Source organism: Saccopteryx leptura, chromosome 5, assembly GCF_036850995.1.
Source record: "Saccopteryx leptura isolate mSacLep1 chromosome 5, mSacLep1_pri_phased_curated, whole genome shotgun sequence".
Lineage (NCBI taxonomy): Eukaryota > Metazoa > Chordata > Mammalia > Chiroptera > Emballonuridae > Saccopteryx > Saccopteryx leptura.
Window position 1 is genome coordinate 150,729,143 of NC_089507.1, and position 18,839 is coordinate 150,747,981.

An 18,839-nucleotide genomic window follows, 5' to 3' on the forward strand; every position below is an offset into this window, starting at 1 on the left:
GAAACCTCCAAAGAGGAGATCACCCAACACCCAGAAGCAAACGGCTGCCCAGGAGCCTTCCTGTGTGTCAGACCCACAGGATGCCAGTGGGGCGGGCAGTTTCTAGGGGCAATCCCATGCACTGTGCTCCCCATTCCATAGAAGTAACACCAGCCCGGTAGGGCCACCGACTCAATCCTGACATGTCAGTATGTGCCTCCTGTGTCTTTCAGTGCAGGTTAGGGAAATGGACATGGACACAGGCAGAATGAAGTGGTTGGGCAGGCACACAGGTTTACCGAAGCTGTAGGATGGGCTCCCACCTGTCTTAAGTCAGGTGCCTTGGAGGAGGTGACTGCTGAATCTGAGTCCAAAAGGAACTGGCTTTGGGAACAAAGGAAGAGAAACAGTACTGCCACTCTAAGCAGAGAGAACAGTGTGTGAGAAGTGTCCAGAGTTGCCCAGGTGAGCATCATGGGTGCCAAGCCGTGGATTGGCTCAACTCCCACAGTCCTTGCAAAGATGGGTTTGTGGTGTGCGAGCACTTGGCTGACACGGAGCCTTCCTAGCCTCCGGGGCCAGTCCTCTAAATCCATGAAATGCTTATCACCCAGTGATGTCGCCTCGACATCCCCAACACCACACCTCCCCGTGCCTGGCATGTGGGCCGTTTGCAGTAAACACTGTTAATTAAGGTTTAATTTCTACCCCCGGGGGCAGGGCTCTATGCTGCTAAATTTCCTTTCAGCCCCAGGTTTTCTAGGAGGAGCAGCATTGGAAAACAGCCTTTGCAAGTTTCGGAGCCTAGCAGTGGCATTAGTTAGGGCACGGATAGGCTGATCCAATTTCTCTGCTCTTTCACTGCCTGTGATTGATTCAGCAGAAACAGGCCTGCTGCCTAATGAGGGCCTGTCTGAATGGTGTTCTGTCAAAGCTTCACATGTGTGGCTGCTGGGAAAAGGGAGTAGTTGTGGGCACACACACTCCCAGCCTCTAGATAATGAGCTTCCACCTTGGTGGGGACCCAGAGCCAGCACGCTTCCTCCCCCGTTATGTCACAAGCCTTAGCCAGCCAGAAACCTTTTATTCTCAGATCCTTTTGGGGATCGGTACCTCACCCCCTTGTTACTTAATCTGGACTTGGGGCAGAGCAAGGGGCCTGGGCCACAGGAATCAGGCAGGAATTGGGGAAGTAGCTGCTGGCCTGGGCTCTGACACCTTATTCTCATGTTAGCTGGAACTGAGCAAATCATGTAACTTTTATAAGGACTGAGGCTGTTGAGAGGATTAACTGAGTGAGGGTATGCCAAGGGCTTAGACCTGTGCCAGGCTGAAATAGCGACTGTTACTCTGGTCTGCCAAGGGCACAATAAGGTGGTGTTCTTTTGACTGGGGAATGGCACTGGAGTTGCAAACTGATCAAGTGCATTCAAGGGGAGGTGACAGCCCCACTGAGCCCCGTCACCTGTGCCGTGCTAATGTAGGGTTATAGAGAGGAAGACAAAGGCTCCTTTGCTAGATATGTTTAAAAACCATTGGTCAAGTCTGACTTTGATAAAGAGCAGACAGAGCACCTTTGACAAAGGAACCAAAGTCCAGAGGAATCAAGGGCATCAAGGACCACAGCTCCTGTGCAGGAGCTTTGTGAGTGAGGGCCCTCCACACACACAGGGATTTAGTTATCCACCCAGCTCTTCTCACTGTAGTCGTTGGTCCTTTCCACGGTGGCCAGTCCATTCTCTTAGAAAGCTAGCTTGGTGACCAATCTTTAATGGGTGTCAGACAATAATCTGACACTGTCATAATATTAAATGTCTAAACCAAAGTGCTTTTAGTCATTGTGCCTTTTAAATGCTCCCACAAGTTGGACATGTGTCCAGTGTTCCAACAGTAAACAAGGGCCTTGTAACTCACCGTTGGGGACTGAGTCCCTCTCTGAGCCCATGGGTGACCCTGTTGGGTCTGTGTCATTTTTGCGTACTTTCATACTCAGGGTGTATATATAAGTTGTCACTGTGGGAAATCTAACTTTGAAAAAAAGTCCTGACCTAAGAGATGAAGGAAAGGGGAGAATGGGGACCACCTCTTACATAATCCATCAATCATCATCATCATCATCATCATCATCATCATCATCATCATTGTTGTCGTCGTCGTCGTCTTCATCCAGCATTTCCAAACAGGTAGCAAATTTTACAAGTCAGTCAAGTGAGCTTCCAAGAGACTAGATTAATTGGAGGGTGCCATCCAGTTAATGTCAAATCCTCTGCTTGAACCCTGGTTGCACAACCTTAAAGCCATTCTGTGCGGGCACGGGGTGACACTGTGCCTCAGCACAGAGACCTAAACACTAAAACTTGGGAGCTGTGTCTAGGCCCTCTCTCTTCTCCCACTCATTCTGTAAGTGTTCTCTGCAGTTCCCAGAGGAGTCGTCTAGCGAATCATCATAGTACTACAGCTGTGGGTCACAGAGTGGGGCTGTGTAGCTACTTAATGCTAGGTATCGACTTGGCATGCAAAGGGGAGCCCTGTGACCTTGCAGAGTCCGCACAGTGTGCCAGCTCTTCAGAGGACAGGAGGGCCACTTCTTCAGGCTTTCCAGAACCAGGATTCTGGGGATCTGAAATAAACCTTTGTATGAGCCCACTGAGAAGCACCAGAGACCCAGGTTTTCCCAACCAGGACCCTGACTTCTTTATTAGACCTGCCTTCGTGGCCCCTTCACTTGTCTTTGGAGCTCTACACTGAGAATTAAATCCCAAGTTGGAACTTCAGCATTTTGTGTTCTGCCATTAAACCAGGTAAGAGCGTCTTCGTGAGCTATGGCAGAGGCCCTCTGGTCTTCACACTTGGTTCCCAGTGGTTTGCTAACTGCCCTCAACTTCTCTCCTCTCCCCTCTGTACTGCACTGCAGTCTCATTGTCCATGTGTGCACGGATCGCCCACGCTTTCCAAAGCCTTGAATCCGCATATCGGCCAGGGTTTATCTCTTGACCATTTTCCGTCAGTGGCCCCCACTGAAAGGCTTAGCTGTTGGGCCCCCCTTGCATATGCGCTGATGTGGGGACCTCAGTGCAACCCCGCAGCGTACGATCCAGCCCCCGCCGCCTCTGACCACCTGCTTTCTCAGACTCCTCCGTTTCTGGTGTTCCTACGTCAGCTGGGTCTGCACGAAGCAGAAGCTACTTTGGGATCACAAATGTAGGAGATGTCTTGGGGAGAAATCCCTGGGATAAGAAGCCGGAGAAAGCAGGACTGGGCAGCCCATGGACAGCAACGGTCACCATTAGAGGCCGGGCCCCTGTCCCACCATCTTGCTTGGGCCAATGCTGAGCTACCCTGGGGAGGAGTGGGGCCTTAGCTGACCTGGGCTTGATGGAGAGAGCATCTGTGAGTGGCCATCCACCACACCCAGAGGGTCCTTCCTGACCAGACACCTGTGGGGCCCCTCCCTAGGGGCCCTGCCTGGACGCACACCGCCTGTGAGGCACAGCAGGCCGATGTCTCCCAAGAAAACATAGAAATTCCACCCCAAGGATTGGTCTCCCCATTTCAACCTGCCCTGCTCCCTTGTGTGTGAGGTCCGGCCCAGCAGCACAGGAGCTCGGCCGCATGTGAGGAGACACAGGTGAGGACGTTCCGTTTTCAGAGCCAGTAGGGTCCCCGGTTCTGATCGTTCCTCAGGAAAGAGAAATAAATCCCGACTTCAAAGGGAAGTACACATCCTTCCTGGAACAGCCCGGCCCATAGGAAAGAGAAACAATGGGTGACATCTTTAGGCCTGCTTTTCTTTCCTGGGGAGGAAGTAGAGATCTTGGGGCCGGCAGGAAAACGGAGCTGCAGCTGCCCTCCAGCCCGGCTGTGGGGGCCACGGCCTGGGCCCGCCCGCCTGAAGGAAGCTGGAAAGGTGTCCAGGGAGCGCTGCCCAGGGCAGGGCCGGAGGAGGGCCCGCCCACCTCCTGAGTGTGCTGGGGGCCTGCTGCCAGCACTGCTGTCCCCAGGGCACCCCGGGAGGTGGGGACAGGGAGGTGAAGATCGTCACCTGCCCAGCAAGGCCGGCTCTCTGACACCAATTAGCATCTTTTCCCAGAAATCCCGAGCCAGCTCCAGGACCCAGCCTTCTGACGTCCAGTAAAATGCTCGCCTCATTGAGCCAGACGTAGGGCATGCAAAGGAATTTTAAAATATAAGCTCCTTATAAAAAAATATAAAAAGCAAACATATCTTAAGTCTTCTCTGTGCCTTACAGGTCACAGGTACTGTTTTTAAAGACTTGCTACTTGGATGAGAAGGAAACTTAAGAACTCAGCTAGTGTGGTCCTCATTCAGGTGCATGAGACACTGAAGGAGGGAGGGAGAGAAACTTAGTAGCTGTTCTTACAAGACACAGCCCTGGATGGAATCACCTCTTCCAGAGAGCCGTGCGTGGACAGCCACTCGTTCTGGACTGCAGTTCCCTGAGGACAGAGCCCAGCCTAAGTCCTCTCTCTGCTCCAGGGTCCAGCACAGGTCCTGGAGCAGAGTCAGGATGCATTCAGCATGTGTTGAATGAGTGAAAACGGACCAGAGGCCTCTGCAGGGGCAGGCCAGAGAGCCGCACCTTGCAGGGTTTTGGGAACACGGTCGTCTGGTGTGAATCTCGCCATTGAGACGCTTCCACCACGGTGCAGAGAGGCAGGGAGAAGAAGCAAGGCACAGCGGGTGTGCTGGAGAGATCATCCTTTCTAAAACTCACTCCAATTTTCCTCAGGACAAGAGGAATTGGCATTTTGAACATCAGGAATGCAGCTGACAGCTGGGTGTAAAAACTTAGAACAGCTATGATCTGATCTTCTCAACCCTTTCTTCCACTGCAGGGACTGAAACCTGAGCTATCCGGGCCCCCTGCCAACAGCAGGATAGGTTTATTCTGGAGCCTTCATCCAGGCTCTGGGAAGTGAGTGGCCATCAGCAGGTAGTTGCAGATAGAATGAACACTAGGTTCAATACGCTGTTGTTTCTCTGAAAAGAATGCAGCTTGAAGTTTTTTTTTTGCCAGAGATGTCATTCTGGAGAGAAATGCAGAGTTTGGCTCAATGTGAAGAGATTTTTTTTTTAATATATGTATGATTTTACAATGTTCACCGGGGTCACTATGATGAAATAGACCGAGGTATGTAGAGCGGTGTCCCCAGACTGTCCGGCCCAGGGTATTCTGAGGCTACTGCTGGTGGATAACCTCCCGGAAGGACAGTCAGGGCTACCTGGGGTGAGCTTGGCCATCTTCGCACCCTACCTCTCAAGCTGGGTTTTCTGATTTTATCCCCCAAGAGGTTATCTTTAGCTTCTTTTCATAATGGGGGGGGGGTTGTTAAACTTTATTTTCTGTAGTATTTTTTTAAGAATGCTGATGTCTCGTTTTCTAAGTATAATCTTGCTGTGTTATTAACCACACGCACTAAAGCCCACACATAACACCCACCCCGAGTGAGATGCTGGCAGTCTTCAGTGGGGAACACCACAGTGGGTCTTAACCCATAGTCACCAGAACAGACCCCTGGACTCCCGAATAGGCACGGAGTCCCTTGGTGACGTTAAAAGGCAGTGTGTGTGATGCATGAGAGATGAGAAAAGCGCAGGTCAAATTCAGAAGCTGCTGCCCTTTCAGTAGGTGAATTTGGCCCACGTGTGAGCCCAAGTGTGATCTACAAAATCAGAATACTGACCACTGTCTTGCTAATTTCTGTAATGCTCTGCCCTGAGACCCAGCTGGGGGGGGGGGTAGGAGATGCAGACCGCTCTCACAGAGATGGGGCAGTCTGACAAGGGGCTGGCACTGCTGCTGGTCCTGCTTAGTAGTCAGTTGTCCCACAGGAGGGCCTCAAAGGCACCAACCTTCCCGATAGCTTACAAATGTCTTTCCCAGGGAGAAGGGCCTGGAAATTGCACCTTTTTATTTTTTTAATTTATTGATTTTAGAGAGAGGAGAGGAGAAAGAGAAAGAGAGAGAGAGAAATATTGAATTGTCCCTGTATGTGCCCTAATTGGGGATCAAACCCACAATCTTGGCATCTGGATGATGCTCTAAGCAACTAAGCTATTTATTGGCCAGGGCTTTTCATATATATATATATATATATATATATATATATATATATATATATACACATTTTTGGTGACAGAGACAGAGAGAGAGACAGAGAGAAGGACAGATAGGGACAGACAGGAAGGAAGAGAGATGAGAAGCATCAATTCTTTTTTTTTTTTTTGTAAGAGAGACAGAGAGGGTCAGAGAGAGGGACTGATAGGGACAGACAGACAGGAAGGGAGAGAGATGAGAAACATCAATTCTTCGCTGCGGTTCCTTAGTTATTCATTGATTGATTTCTCATATGTGCCTTGACCGGGGAGCTACAGCAGTCCAACTGACCCCTTGGTTCAAGCCAGAGACCTTGGGCTCAAGCTGTTGAGCCTTGCTCAAACCAGATGAGCTCGCATTCAAGCTGGTGATCTCGAGGTCTCGAACCGGGGTCCTCCACATCTCAGTCCTACGCTCTATCCACTGTGCCACCACCTGGTCAGGCAGGGCATTGCATCTTTGATGTAAGATAACAGTTTGCAGTTCTGACTGGTAAAGCCTATGAACTCAGTTTCTCTGTGACCTATTTACTTCCCATGTCACAGATGTGACAACAACTCTCTTCCATGTGCTCCTGCTGCTGTTGGGAGACCTGGGTCAGCACCACTGTCACTCGTATCAGTATTATTAAGGCCAAGTCATCCCACAGAGATTTTTTATATATTTACAAGCTGTTGTAGGCCACTTTAGTTCTTTCTTGCTAAAAATAATCACAACTTTAGGGATAGAAATCAAAAGACCAAAAAGGTAATGGAGGAAAAAGGTAAACAGCTTAAAAATCTCGGGCAATGATCTTTAGGACTGAACATAAATTCAGTTCCGACCTCCCTCCATCTTTATTTCCTCCATCCCTCTTTCCCTTTCTCCTTCCTTCTTTCCTTCAGGAATTTACTCAACAGATGTTAAGTCAGAAAATATTCCTGGTAACATCTTCTGCATCACACGCTGCTCGGAAGTACAGACAGAAAGGACACATTTGTTTCCTGCCCATCAGGAATTCAGGATACACTGGGGCAAACTGACCAGAAACTAGACCGCCACCATGTTCTGTGAGGATTTCTGGGATGTATGAAAGCTTCAGGAGTTCGGGGGCTGCTCGAGCCAGTCTTGGAGGCACTCAAGAAGGGCTCATTGAAAACCAGGACAGCCACGTCGAGTCCTGAACAGGGAGCGAGAATTTGTGGGGCGAGGTGGCGGCTGCATATTCTCAGGTGGAGTCATCAGCAGGGGCACCAGTCCGAATGGATGGTGTGTTCCTAGCCGCCAGTGCCTAAAGTCAAACACAACTAGTTATGAAAGGCAATGCATCTGACTAAATAAAATGTATTAACTCATCAGCAAAAACACACCTCTGTTGTCATCAAACTCTGAACATATTTTTTTTCCTCTGTTATTGGACCTTGCATACAGAGAAATGACAAGCCATGTTTTCAAGATCAAGTTTTTTCATAGATATAAATACAAATTGTTTCTGAGTACACTGTCCAGTCCCTCTGATGTCCCCAAAAGCATGCGTTTGATATTGAAATGGGTAGGACAGCCTTCCAGAGAACATAAAGCTTAATGAAGAGAGGTACTGTAGGTCACGGGCTCCGCGGCCGCCAGGAAGACTCTGGAAAAGTTGCCTTGAGAGTTGAGTCTTGACTGATTTCCTAAGACTCAAGTTTCTGCCGACAGGATAATGAATGACTCTTGTTACTGGTTTTGCTGAGAGCTGGCCTCCGGCTCTAGTTGTGGGGATGCTCGTGTTGTAGGACAGCCGGAGGCAGGGCAGCCCGGCTTGGGCTGAATCTGGACAGGAACGTTTGGGGCACATTCCAGCCCACACCATCAGCTCAGTTAGTTAGGCAGAGCTTTGTCCACTTGGGCTGTTTGTCCTTCTGGATCCTTAATTTAACACGATGATCTGCTTTCTCCGAGACACAGACTTTACATTGCCAGTACTGTATCAGTTACATCCTGTATTACAAAAAGCTTATTTTCTCATATTCACTGAAGGAAAACATAGCCTCTCATGCTAGAGACATAATAGAGGTTAAAAACATAAGAACAGAGTATGATGCTCTCGGTTTAACTTCTGGGTCTGCCTCTTTGAAGTGGTATGATAAGATGGGTAACACTAAGTTACCCAGCATCTCTGTGATTCAGTTTCTTCATCTGTAATTTGGGGATGATATTACTTTACCTCATATGCCTATAGTGATATTTACACAGAACAGTAGATTTTAGTGATGCATTAGTGCCTTCCTAAGTGGCCAGTTTCAGTCTCTCTATATTCATTTCCTTCCTATGAATCCTAGGAACCTTTGGAACAAACATCTGCTTAGAGAAGAAAGGAATCATATCTACCAACTGATGGCAGATAAGTCCATGGTCTCCCTGGGAGGTGTTTGAAAGGATGTCCGTATGTTCTATGTCCCAACAGGCCTTCCTGCAGCACTGTGCAAAGGGTGTTCTGGCCTAGATGGGACCAGGGCCAGGACTGGAGGTGACCTCAGGTGTCCCCACGCATAGCAATAAAAACACTCAGGAGAGATCCTATGGAAACAAGGATAGGACGCCAGGAGGTGTTGCAATATTATTTTAGAGGATTCATCTGCTTAGTATTATGGTTCTCCTCACTTAACCCTCAGAGGTTTTGGACTCTGCTTGGTGTGAAAATTTTTTTCTGTTTAGAAAGAGTTCCGCTCATTGCTCATTACTTTAGCAGACTGCACATTGGGATAACTTGTTTATCCTGCTCAGTGAGTCATCAATATCCTGCTCTATACTAAGCCATGGAATGGTAGACTTGGACGGCTCTCAGAGCTCCTACAGCTCAGCCTGTTCATTTTACCAGCAGGGAAACAGGGGCCCAAAGAAGAGAAGGGCCTGCATAAAGTCACACCACAGTGGGCATGAGCTTAAAAAGAAAATAGGTCTCCTGATCACATGTCTTATATGTAGTTGTGTAAATGCAACATACGTCTACGAAGTTTTGAAGGAACTAGATAGAAAGGAAACCACATTAGGAAGGATACACATCATATTCCAATTCAACCTCTCAGCAGCTATGGAAGATATTTATACTGAACAAGGGTAATATGACACTTAGTTAATGAGACACAAATAGAAAATAACTCCATCGTCCATCCTGCATAAAAATTATTGTGCGCTTACACCCCAGCCACTCTGCTGGGCACTAGGATACGAAAGAGAACAAGACAGATAGGGTCCCTGCCCTCACTGAGTTCATCATCTAGGGAGCCAGCATCTCAGGGAGTTCTAGAACTGGTTACCTGAAGCCTCAGGGTCCCACAGAGATGCCTCAAAGTCTACTGTGAAGCTGCAGGGAGATCAAGCTGGTTTCCACCTCTCTCCCCACCCATCCCCACATCAACTGTAGGGGTGCCATTTTGTCTCTTCCTCTACTAGGACTTCATAAAAGATTTCATGTGAGGACAAGAATCCTTTGATTAATCCACTGAGTTGATTCAAGCTGCCTACTTCTATTATTAAAAAAAAATCTTCATCTGTAAGTATAAAAAGTCAACTCAAATTATCTGGACAACAGAAACAATAGAATTTACTGAATACCTTTGGATATATCAAGCTGTAGGATCAGCCAAGTCTGGAAACTCAAGCACTGACAGAACTATCTCCCTCTGTTTGGCCCCAAATAAGTTTAGATCCAAGAACTTAAGTAAGAACATCAGGATTTTCTCTCTCCTTGTCTCTCTTTCTCTCCCTACTCTGTTTGGCTTCATTAGTCATAATCTACCTCCAAATGGAAAGGCTATTGCTGTTGGCAGTCCCAGGTTTATAACTTCCAGATGAGAGAAGCATTTCCTCTCCCTATATGCAAATAGTCATCCAGGGAATAATATGATCGATCCTGCTTGAGCCTCTCAATTATCTCCGAAAAAAATCAGCTGAGCCAGGGGTGTAGTGGTACTTTCACTGGTCAACCAATGATCAGGTACCAACCCTTGGAGGGAACTGGGCACTATGATTAACAGTCCCACCAGCATTAAAGAGAATGGCAGACTAGTTTTATTGAAATAAAAAATGAAAATGTGCAGGTGGGAAGACCATAGCTATGGTATCTGTCTATTATATTCTTGCTTTCTCTTTACGTTGATATAATACATTCCTTGATAACCTAGCACCTTATTTTACTTATTTTTTTAAAAAATTGACTAATTTCAATAATTTTTAATTATTCAATACTACTAATAAACATAGGAAAGATAAAATTCAAACCCTTGATCTCAAGTTAAAAGGCAAAATGGAATGATCATCACATTATTCTTAGATGCACAAGCTGGGAGAAGACATGTACATTGAGGACAAAATTTTAGCCTTGAGTTTGTAGCACTTCAGTCAAAAAAGGGAAGAGTGGGTGCATGACTCTCACTGTCTAATATTAGGATGTCGTTGCCAAAGGGGAACAGGCTTTTTTCCTAACGCAGATCTGAATCTAATTTGTCACAAAAACTTTTGTCTATGAGGTATTTGTGCAGTGTTTTGTTTTTTGATTTTTTTTTAAACCAGCAGATAATTCTACCCAATCTTTGCAACCCCACATGATTCTTTTCTAAGCCTTTGGTGAAAAATATAGCCAGCATCTTTGAAATTGATGTCATTCAAAAACCGCACCGTGTTCCTAAGAGAGTTGGAGACTGTTGAGGAAGGATGGCGATGCTGAGGATTAAGTGATCAATGCAGGTGTTTCAGAGCCTCAGGAAGAGCTGGCCTCAGCCATCTTCTCTCTTTTTTTTTCTGAAGTGAGAAGCCGGGAGGCAGAGAGACCGACTCCTGCATTAGCCCAATTGAGATCCACCTGGCATGCCCACCAGGGGGCGATGCTCTGCCCATCTGAGGCATTGCTCTGTTGCAGCTGGAACCATTCTAGCGCCTGAGGCGGAGGCCATGGAGCCATCCTCAGCACCCGGGCCAACTTTTCTCCAATGGAGTCTTGACTGCAGGAGGGGAAGAGAGAGACAGAAAGGAAAGGGGAGGGGTGGAGAAGCAGATGGGTGCTTCTCCTGTGTGCTCTGGCCGGGAATCCAACCTGGGACTTCCACATGCCGGGTCGATGTTCTACCACTGAACCAACCGGTCAGGGCCTCAGCCATCTTCTCTTCAGAGGAAACTGTTTTCTGTTCCAATAAAGAATATAGAAACCATAAAGACTCATTGTAAATAAGGTCAGTTTTCCCAGAGAATGTTACTGCATAGGAATCACTGCTATCGTTCGTGATGCTGCATGCATGGGTCTGTCTTACCATTCTGTGGACCAGAAAGGCAAGAAAAAAGCAGTCTGCTCATGCTGTAGGAAGGAGAATGCATGTGCATTCTACGAAAGGCAGACAGAGCCTGGCACCCCTGGAAAGTCAGAGTGCCGACAGCCAGGCATTCTGGGTTCCGTTCTGGCCCTGACCTCATTGGCTATGTGGCCCTGTCAAAAGCCCTTCTTATTTGGACTTTGTTTTCAAAATCAGAAAACTACAAGTCCTGGCTTTATGTGATTACTAAGGTTTCTTCTGTCTTTAAATGTCTAAGTTATATATTTTTTAATAATACAGTTAATAGAGAACTATGCCTACCTATTTGATTGTTTAGCAGCAATGTTGTTTTCTACATGGAGCTTTTAGATATTGGCCTTGTGAATTGGCAGTAGATCTCTCATTTCCAAAATACTCCTGTTTTTCTTACCAAAACTGACATTTTGCTGAGAAAGATTTTGAATGTTTCTCGCTCTTAATAGTTTGCTCTTTATGAACAGCCCTCTTCTTCAAGATGCCAAGAAAAAAGAAAGGAAAAGAAAGATTCAGTTCTCTAAAAGATCTTTTTTTTCCACTGTAATGTCTTCTTAAGACAAGCGCGTAGATCTGTGCATCACCAGAGAACCGTTCCACATTGCTCTGCCTTGGAAGTGGGCATCCCAAAGTCCAGGTTCGCTCTCCCTGATGGACGAGAGGGGCTGGAGACCCTAGCAGAAGAACAAGACTTACCCTGGGAAAGTTGGCTCTCTTACCTATACCAGATGCATGTGTTGAAAATGAAAAAGAAAGGCTTCATCTAAAAAGGTTGAGATTCCTCTCCCAGTTCTGCCAATAAACTAACTAACTACCGTATTTCCCCATGTATAAGATACTCCCATGTATAAGACGCACCTTAATTTTGGGGCCTGAAATTTGGGGGAAAAATGTATTACATAAAGTTATTGAACTAAAGTTTTATTCATCTTAAAATTCATACAACTCCTCATCACTGTCAAAACTCCCATCCATTTGCTTGTCCTCATCTATGTCTGATGACGAATCACTGTCTTCATATATTGCCTCATCCTCAGTTCCATCTATGCCATTTGAAATGCTACACTTCTTAAATGACTTGACAACGATCTCAATCTTGATATTATCCCAGGATCTTTTCGCCCAGGTACAAACTTCTCCTATAGTTGGTTTCTTCACTCTTCCTGCTGGTGTCAAATTGTCTACAACAATGAGCACAAAAACAAGCCTGAAAAAGTGGGAAATGCAAGTGTAAAAATAATCTACAACCACTATATAAGACGCACCCATTTTTAGGCCCCAGATTTTTTGAAAACGGGTGCATCTTATACATGGGAAAATACAGTATACAAGAATTGCTAATCCTGATGTGCCCCTTGGCAGTTTACAGTACCCTTCCTACCTATGACTTCACACGACCTTCACAAATAGCCCTGCACATTGGCAACACTCCTCCTGCTACCTAGAGGAGGCCATGGGGCCCAGGTGGTTTAACTGATGTACCAAGGTAGCTCTCAAGGATGGAAGGAAGCCAGGACCAAAGTCCAGCTCTCGCAGGAGCGTGGGCTAGCACTTTCCATCCCTGGGACTCAGTCTCCTCACTGGTCAACCGGGAGCCATAACCCTGGTTTCCCTAATTCACAGGAATGAGAGCTTTCTGAGGACACAAATGCCATTCATTTTCTACTCACCAGAATCCAAGTCTATTTCAATAGCTCAGAAACATGGTCAAATATCAAAGACCTGAATTTAGCAACTCCTAAAGCCCAAACAAGCCGAGCGCCACACAAGCTCTGCCTCTTCCTCGGAACAAGGTTGTAGTAAGTATGAAACTCAGCACTGACCTAGGACTCGATCCAGTGGGTCCTGAGAGGAGAGGAATGAACTTTACATCTGCAATTTTAGTGTGGCTTTTGACTTCACTTGCAAAAAAAAAAAAAGAAGTTACTTACGATGTAGGAGAAATATGTTTGTGGATGCAAAAAGTGGAGATGAAATAGGGGAAAAAATCATACATTTGAAAATCTTACAAAACTAACAAATGAATAAGTTACAGCTTTCCTTTCATTTACCGAAAAACATTGGAACATGTTCTTTCTCAGTGTAACTCTTGAGTTCTCTTCCTGCAGCTATTACTCTTAGTCATCCTCATTGTTTTTTTAAAGGCATTTTTTTTGGAGTCTGTTGTTGCTTGATTTTCATAACACAGCATCTGAGCACTGCCTGCCACCCAAGCCCTGGGCCTCAGAAGCAGCATCAGGGCCTGTGCTGTCTCCCAGACACCCCGCCTGGCCATCCCAGCCCCCCACGGGGAGCCGTGAGACCCGCCAGCCTCAGATCCGCCTTCTTTCACCTTCCAGCCTGCCTGCTGCGATCCCCAGGACCCAGTCCTCTGCCCCAGCACGCTGGACAGCTGACACTGGTCCATCCCTGTGGTTTACAGAGGGTCGCCAGATTTAGCAAATAAAAATACGAATGCCCAGGGAGGTTGGAGTTCCAGTGAAATAAGACATTTTTTAGTCTCACCACGTCCTGCACAGGCTTGTGCTATTACACTTGCGAGGAAAGCAGGGTAGGTGTCGCTCCTCCAGGTATAGAGTGGGAAGCGGAGTCCCCTGAGGGTAGAGGCTAGTGTCTGTGATCACACAGCGGGGTGGTGGGTGGCCGGCCAGTGACCCAGGGTGGGTGGGCTCACAGCCTGGCCTGTCCCACAGACCCCTGCTGCCTCTGTTAACTATAACCACATATCTGCAGTACCTGACGGTTTTCAAAACACTTTCAGATGCAAGATCTTAATTCATCTTCAAAGGAATCTGTTGAGATTGTTTCCACATTTTATTGGTTCGAAGACACTTTTTTTTTAACACTTTACCTTTCTGATTTCACTTTCTTTTCTTTTTGAACGCATTAACCTCTCTACCGTCCACCGCATGTCGGTCTAATTGGTAGCATCCTTTTTTTTCTTTCCCAGAAGAGCACAGAATAAGGGCATCTCGGATTCCCTTCAGTGTGGCGTTACTATGCATCTTCCGCAGCTGAAGAAACGGTCTAGAATAAGGTGGCAGACACTAGAATTAAACCTGTCTTCCTGACCTTTCCACGTTGGAAGGAAATGACAGACTTTGTCCCCGAGACACACAACGGAGCCAGGTTGGATGCAGGGAGCTCTGCCAGATCTCAGTCTTGGGGAGGTGGGTGGGAGCTGTGTGCTCCCTGTCCCTAAGTTTCTGTGTCAGCCTAGAACTTAAAGACTGGACAAGTAGAATGAAGAACCCGGCAGGGAATGGCTTCCATGCTCTTGTCTGAATTTTTTTGAGGTACGACACAGGAAATAAACCCCCACAGCTAGCCACAGTGGAAGACAGGGGAAAGCTTGGAGGAAACAGGAGACAGAAACTCGCCTGGGCAAAGCCGGTCCTGTGCGTGTGCGTGGCCGGCCTGCTGGAAGGCGCCCGGCCACGCAAAGCCACTGCCCCGAGCCTGGGTCCGGGCCACACGCTCGGTGACTCAAGAGGCGTTCTGTCGCCACTTCCCTTGGATCCTCACTCTGCAGTCTAGACTGGGCTGCAGGCAATCATTCTTGATCGCGGGCCCACTTTTCCCCAGCTTGTGTTCACAGGACCTCGTTCCAAGTGTTGTATTCCTGGGCTCAACAACAGCTAATATCAGGAGCAAATCTTCATTGGAAAAGAGAAAAACATTTTGCAGGAAAATATAAAAGGAGGAGGGAGGAGGAGAAAAATTATGCACCGATTGCGAGCAGACAGGTCTGAGATGGATTTGATTTATACTTCCACAGCTCAGGAAGAAAAAGACATCTGCCAGGAAGATGATCATTTTTGAAGAGATGATTTTGAAGGTTCTAGAATTGAAGGCATTTAACATGGCCTTGCTGTTAAAGAGAAAGATCTTAAAACTAGAAGTTTGTAGGGATCTGATGCACAATGTGGTACCTGTAGTTCACAGTTCTGTATTGTATACCTGAGAGTTGCAAAGAGTCTAGATCTTAAAATTCTTAACACACACACACACACACACACACACACACACACACACACACACACAAAGGTAACTATGCAAGCCATGGATGTGTTGATAACTCACTTTCCTGTGGTAGCCATTTCCCAATTTATACCCTATCAAATCATCCTGTGGTAGGCCTTAAACTCACATACTGCTGTATGTCAGTAATATCTCAATAAAGTGGGGTAAGAGAAGAGCTTAGTCCAGATCAGAAGGCTGTCTACACTTCCCTCTGTATAGATAGAAATCAGACTCATTACACTGCCCTAGGCTCTCGGTAATAAATCATATCACTTCAGACTCACATTAAGCCTACTGGTCAATGTTAATGTTCTCATTGTAGACAAAAAGGGACAGAGGCTCAAAGACCTCACTCAGTGACCTTGCTCAAGTTGACAGACTGTTCATGGCACATTTGACAGTTAAGCCCAGATTTTGTGACTCCAAGCACTATGTTCTGTTGATTCCTCGCACACATAGCTGCTGGCACGTCGAGAATGAGGAACAGAGACCCAGTGTGGCTGGGTGAACTGGGGGGAAAATTAGGCAGGTTAGCTGGAGGGAAAAGAGAGTGACAGAACCCAGAAAGACTCAAGGATTTGCCCTGTGTCCTGCTGAAACGGTCTGATGAACTGTTAGAACGCCTGTGGACAAGAAAGAGGACAAGTTAGCCTCCGGGAAGCCTTCTCGGTGACAGTGGAGTCTTTCTGCAAGAACACAGAGGCTTAGATGAGGGAGGGGGTTCTGAGATAAAAGACCTGTCATAAGAAAATAGAGGATTATAAAGAGGATTATTACCTCTCTGAGGAGGTTTCAGATTTTTCCAGAATCTTGATGCAGAAAAGGTGTTTTGTTTGTTTGTTTGTTTGTTTAATAGCATCATACTTCCTCCAACCATAGCCCAAGTTGCACAGAATGGTATAATGGAAGGAGAATGGTTTTGGGGACCATACACACCTGGGTTGTGTCCTGGCGACCCCACTTACTGATGTTTGACCTGACTCCCAGGCTTTCTGACTAGCCATTTCCTCACCTGTAAAACAAGTGAGGTGACCCATCTCAAAAAATGCCTGGGTTCACCCACGCAGAGCTGACCAGCTCACTCTCGACCTGGGCTCCCCAGCCTGGTCCTTGCTTTGCTCCAGCCTCTCACACCATAATGCAATTTCTTCCTCCACCTGTCTCCTCATTTCTGTCTTAGCTCCTTGGTGATGTCACATCACTGCACTGCTTAGCGTCAGTGTCTGACAATGAACAGACTCTCAAGGAGGAGAAATGTTAAGGACAGAGGAAATAGAAAAAAAATGAAAAAGAAGAGCTTTCGTTTAATAAACTGCAGGAATCTAGAATGTGCCCATTCACTCTAAGACCGTCAACCCTCTCTCTCCTGCCCGCCTCTCAAGCCCCAGTGACAACTCCTCCTCTGCCCCACGTGCAGGCGAAGTCTAAAGGGAACCAGTTCGGGGTAAGTCAGAAAGTATCTTTTCATAGGGGTGCGGTGCATGGACAAGATCAACGTTGCTCTGGTTCAGTTGAGGATGGCCTTCCACTTTTGTTGTCTCATCTCTGGAATCAGGCAACCCCCCTTTATGATGAGATGAGAGGACAGCCCATTGTCACTGTACAGATTGGGAATCTGAGTCCCAGCGAGGCAAACAAAAGCATCCAAGGCCAAGCGGTCCCTCCTGACAATATTGGAACCGGAAGCCACGCTGACTCCGTCTCCCTGAGTCTCCCTGGGCTTCATCTCTCTGAGATAATGCAAAGCTCATATGGCTAAAAATAAAGACAGTGGAGCAGTGTCCCCGACACCTCGGATGTGAGTAGGTTCCCCCCGCCCGGATGGCAGCGCCGCGCAGCCCACACTTCCTGCTCACTCCTCCGACAGCTCAGGGAGGTGGTCCCGCTGCGGCGCCTGGGGGGCTGAGTCACCGCAAGCCCGGCTGTCTGTTGGAGGGAAGGGAATGGCGTGGGTGGTCGCGTCCCAGACAGAAGACACTCAGCCAGATGGAGATGTGCCTGTAAACTTGGATGGGCCTCCGGTTGTTGCCGGCTCCCTGGTGCTGCTCTCTTTGGGTTAAATAGATGGTTGAGGAGGCAGCAGGCAGGAGCTGCCCCTCACTCGTGGAGTCCCGGGGTCTCTCAAGTGGGTGACCAGGGACCGGAGCAGCCCGCGGGAGAGGCTGGGTCATGGAGAGGTGCAGACACAGTTAGTGTCATGGTAAGGAAATCTGGGCAGTAACCGCCCAGAGTGATAGAAATGCTATTTATACAACACCCATCTGGTGAGCATTCTGGGTGCTTCCCTCCAGACACACAACTCGGATCCAGCGAGTTCTTGTGGGGGAGCTAGGGACCTGCTCTGTCGTGGCTACGTGGCCCATCATGTCTTATCCCAAACAATCCCGCTTAAATGGAGGACTATTGGAAATGACCTGCTCTTTCTCCTGGATAGCACACCTAACCATAATCAGGACAGCCGCAGTTATTCTGTATTCTGTGCTTGCTGCTTCTAATTGCTGTATTAATCCTACTAAGTAGGCGTCATCAGACTCACATACAGGAGGAAATGGAGAGTCTCCAAGGCAAGTAACTTACCCAAGGTCACACAATGGGGAGTAGTGGACCTGGGCCACCAGGGCCAGTGAATGCCCTGACTGCTTCTCCTGGGGACGCCCAGCCAGGGAGTGACTGAGTGGGGTTGGAATCGGCCCCACACCCAGCCACGTTCTGTTTCACACCCTGCACCCCACCCCCCACTTGCCATGCCCTTCCTGCTTCTCCCCCCAAGTCCCCAGAGGAAGAGAGCCATGGGGAGGCAGGGAGACTGTCCCTGGCTGGCCCAGCACTGAGGTTTGATAGCTTCAGCATTCTGGGATTCATAGGCAAATGCGTCCCTCTCATCTTTGGTGAATCCAGCTACCCGTTTCATCTTCGCAAAGCCTGAGTGGAACACGGAGAATGGGGGGGAGGGGGACGGAGAACAAGGGTGCTCCTCCTCCTGCCGCCTGCACTTCCTCTGCCTGTCTAGTTCTTCCTCCTGAGCCACCAGGCAATGCCAGCAGCACAGGGGTCTGCTTGCTGCCCCCCCCCCCCCACGGGGACTCCATCGGGAGTCGCACGGTTAGAAAATCCAGGAAGCCGTTGTTTCCATTTGCCCCCAACCCTGTCTCGGATGAGAAAAAAGAGAACCAGAGACAGGCTCTCAGAACCCCTTTGAGTCCATTTATAGACATGAATGAAAAGAGAAAATTATAGATCTATAAATCAAACCAAATTTGGAAAACATCCCAGGAAAATAAGCACTAAGTACTTATAAATTACTTTAATCTGATGAGGAGGAAGGAAAGGAGGGACTAGGGAAGGGAGGAGAGAAGAATACATAAAAGAAACCACCAGCCTTGACTACATATCCCGTGTGGTTCGCACAATGCTGGGTG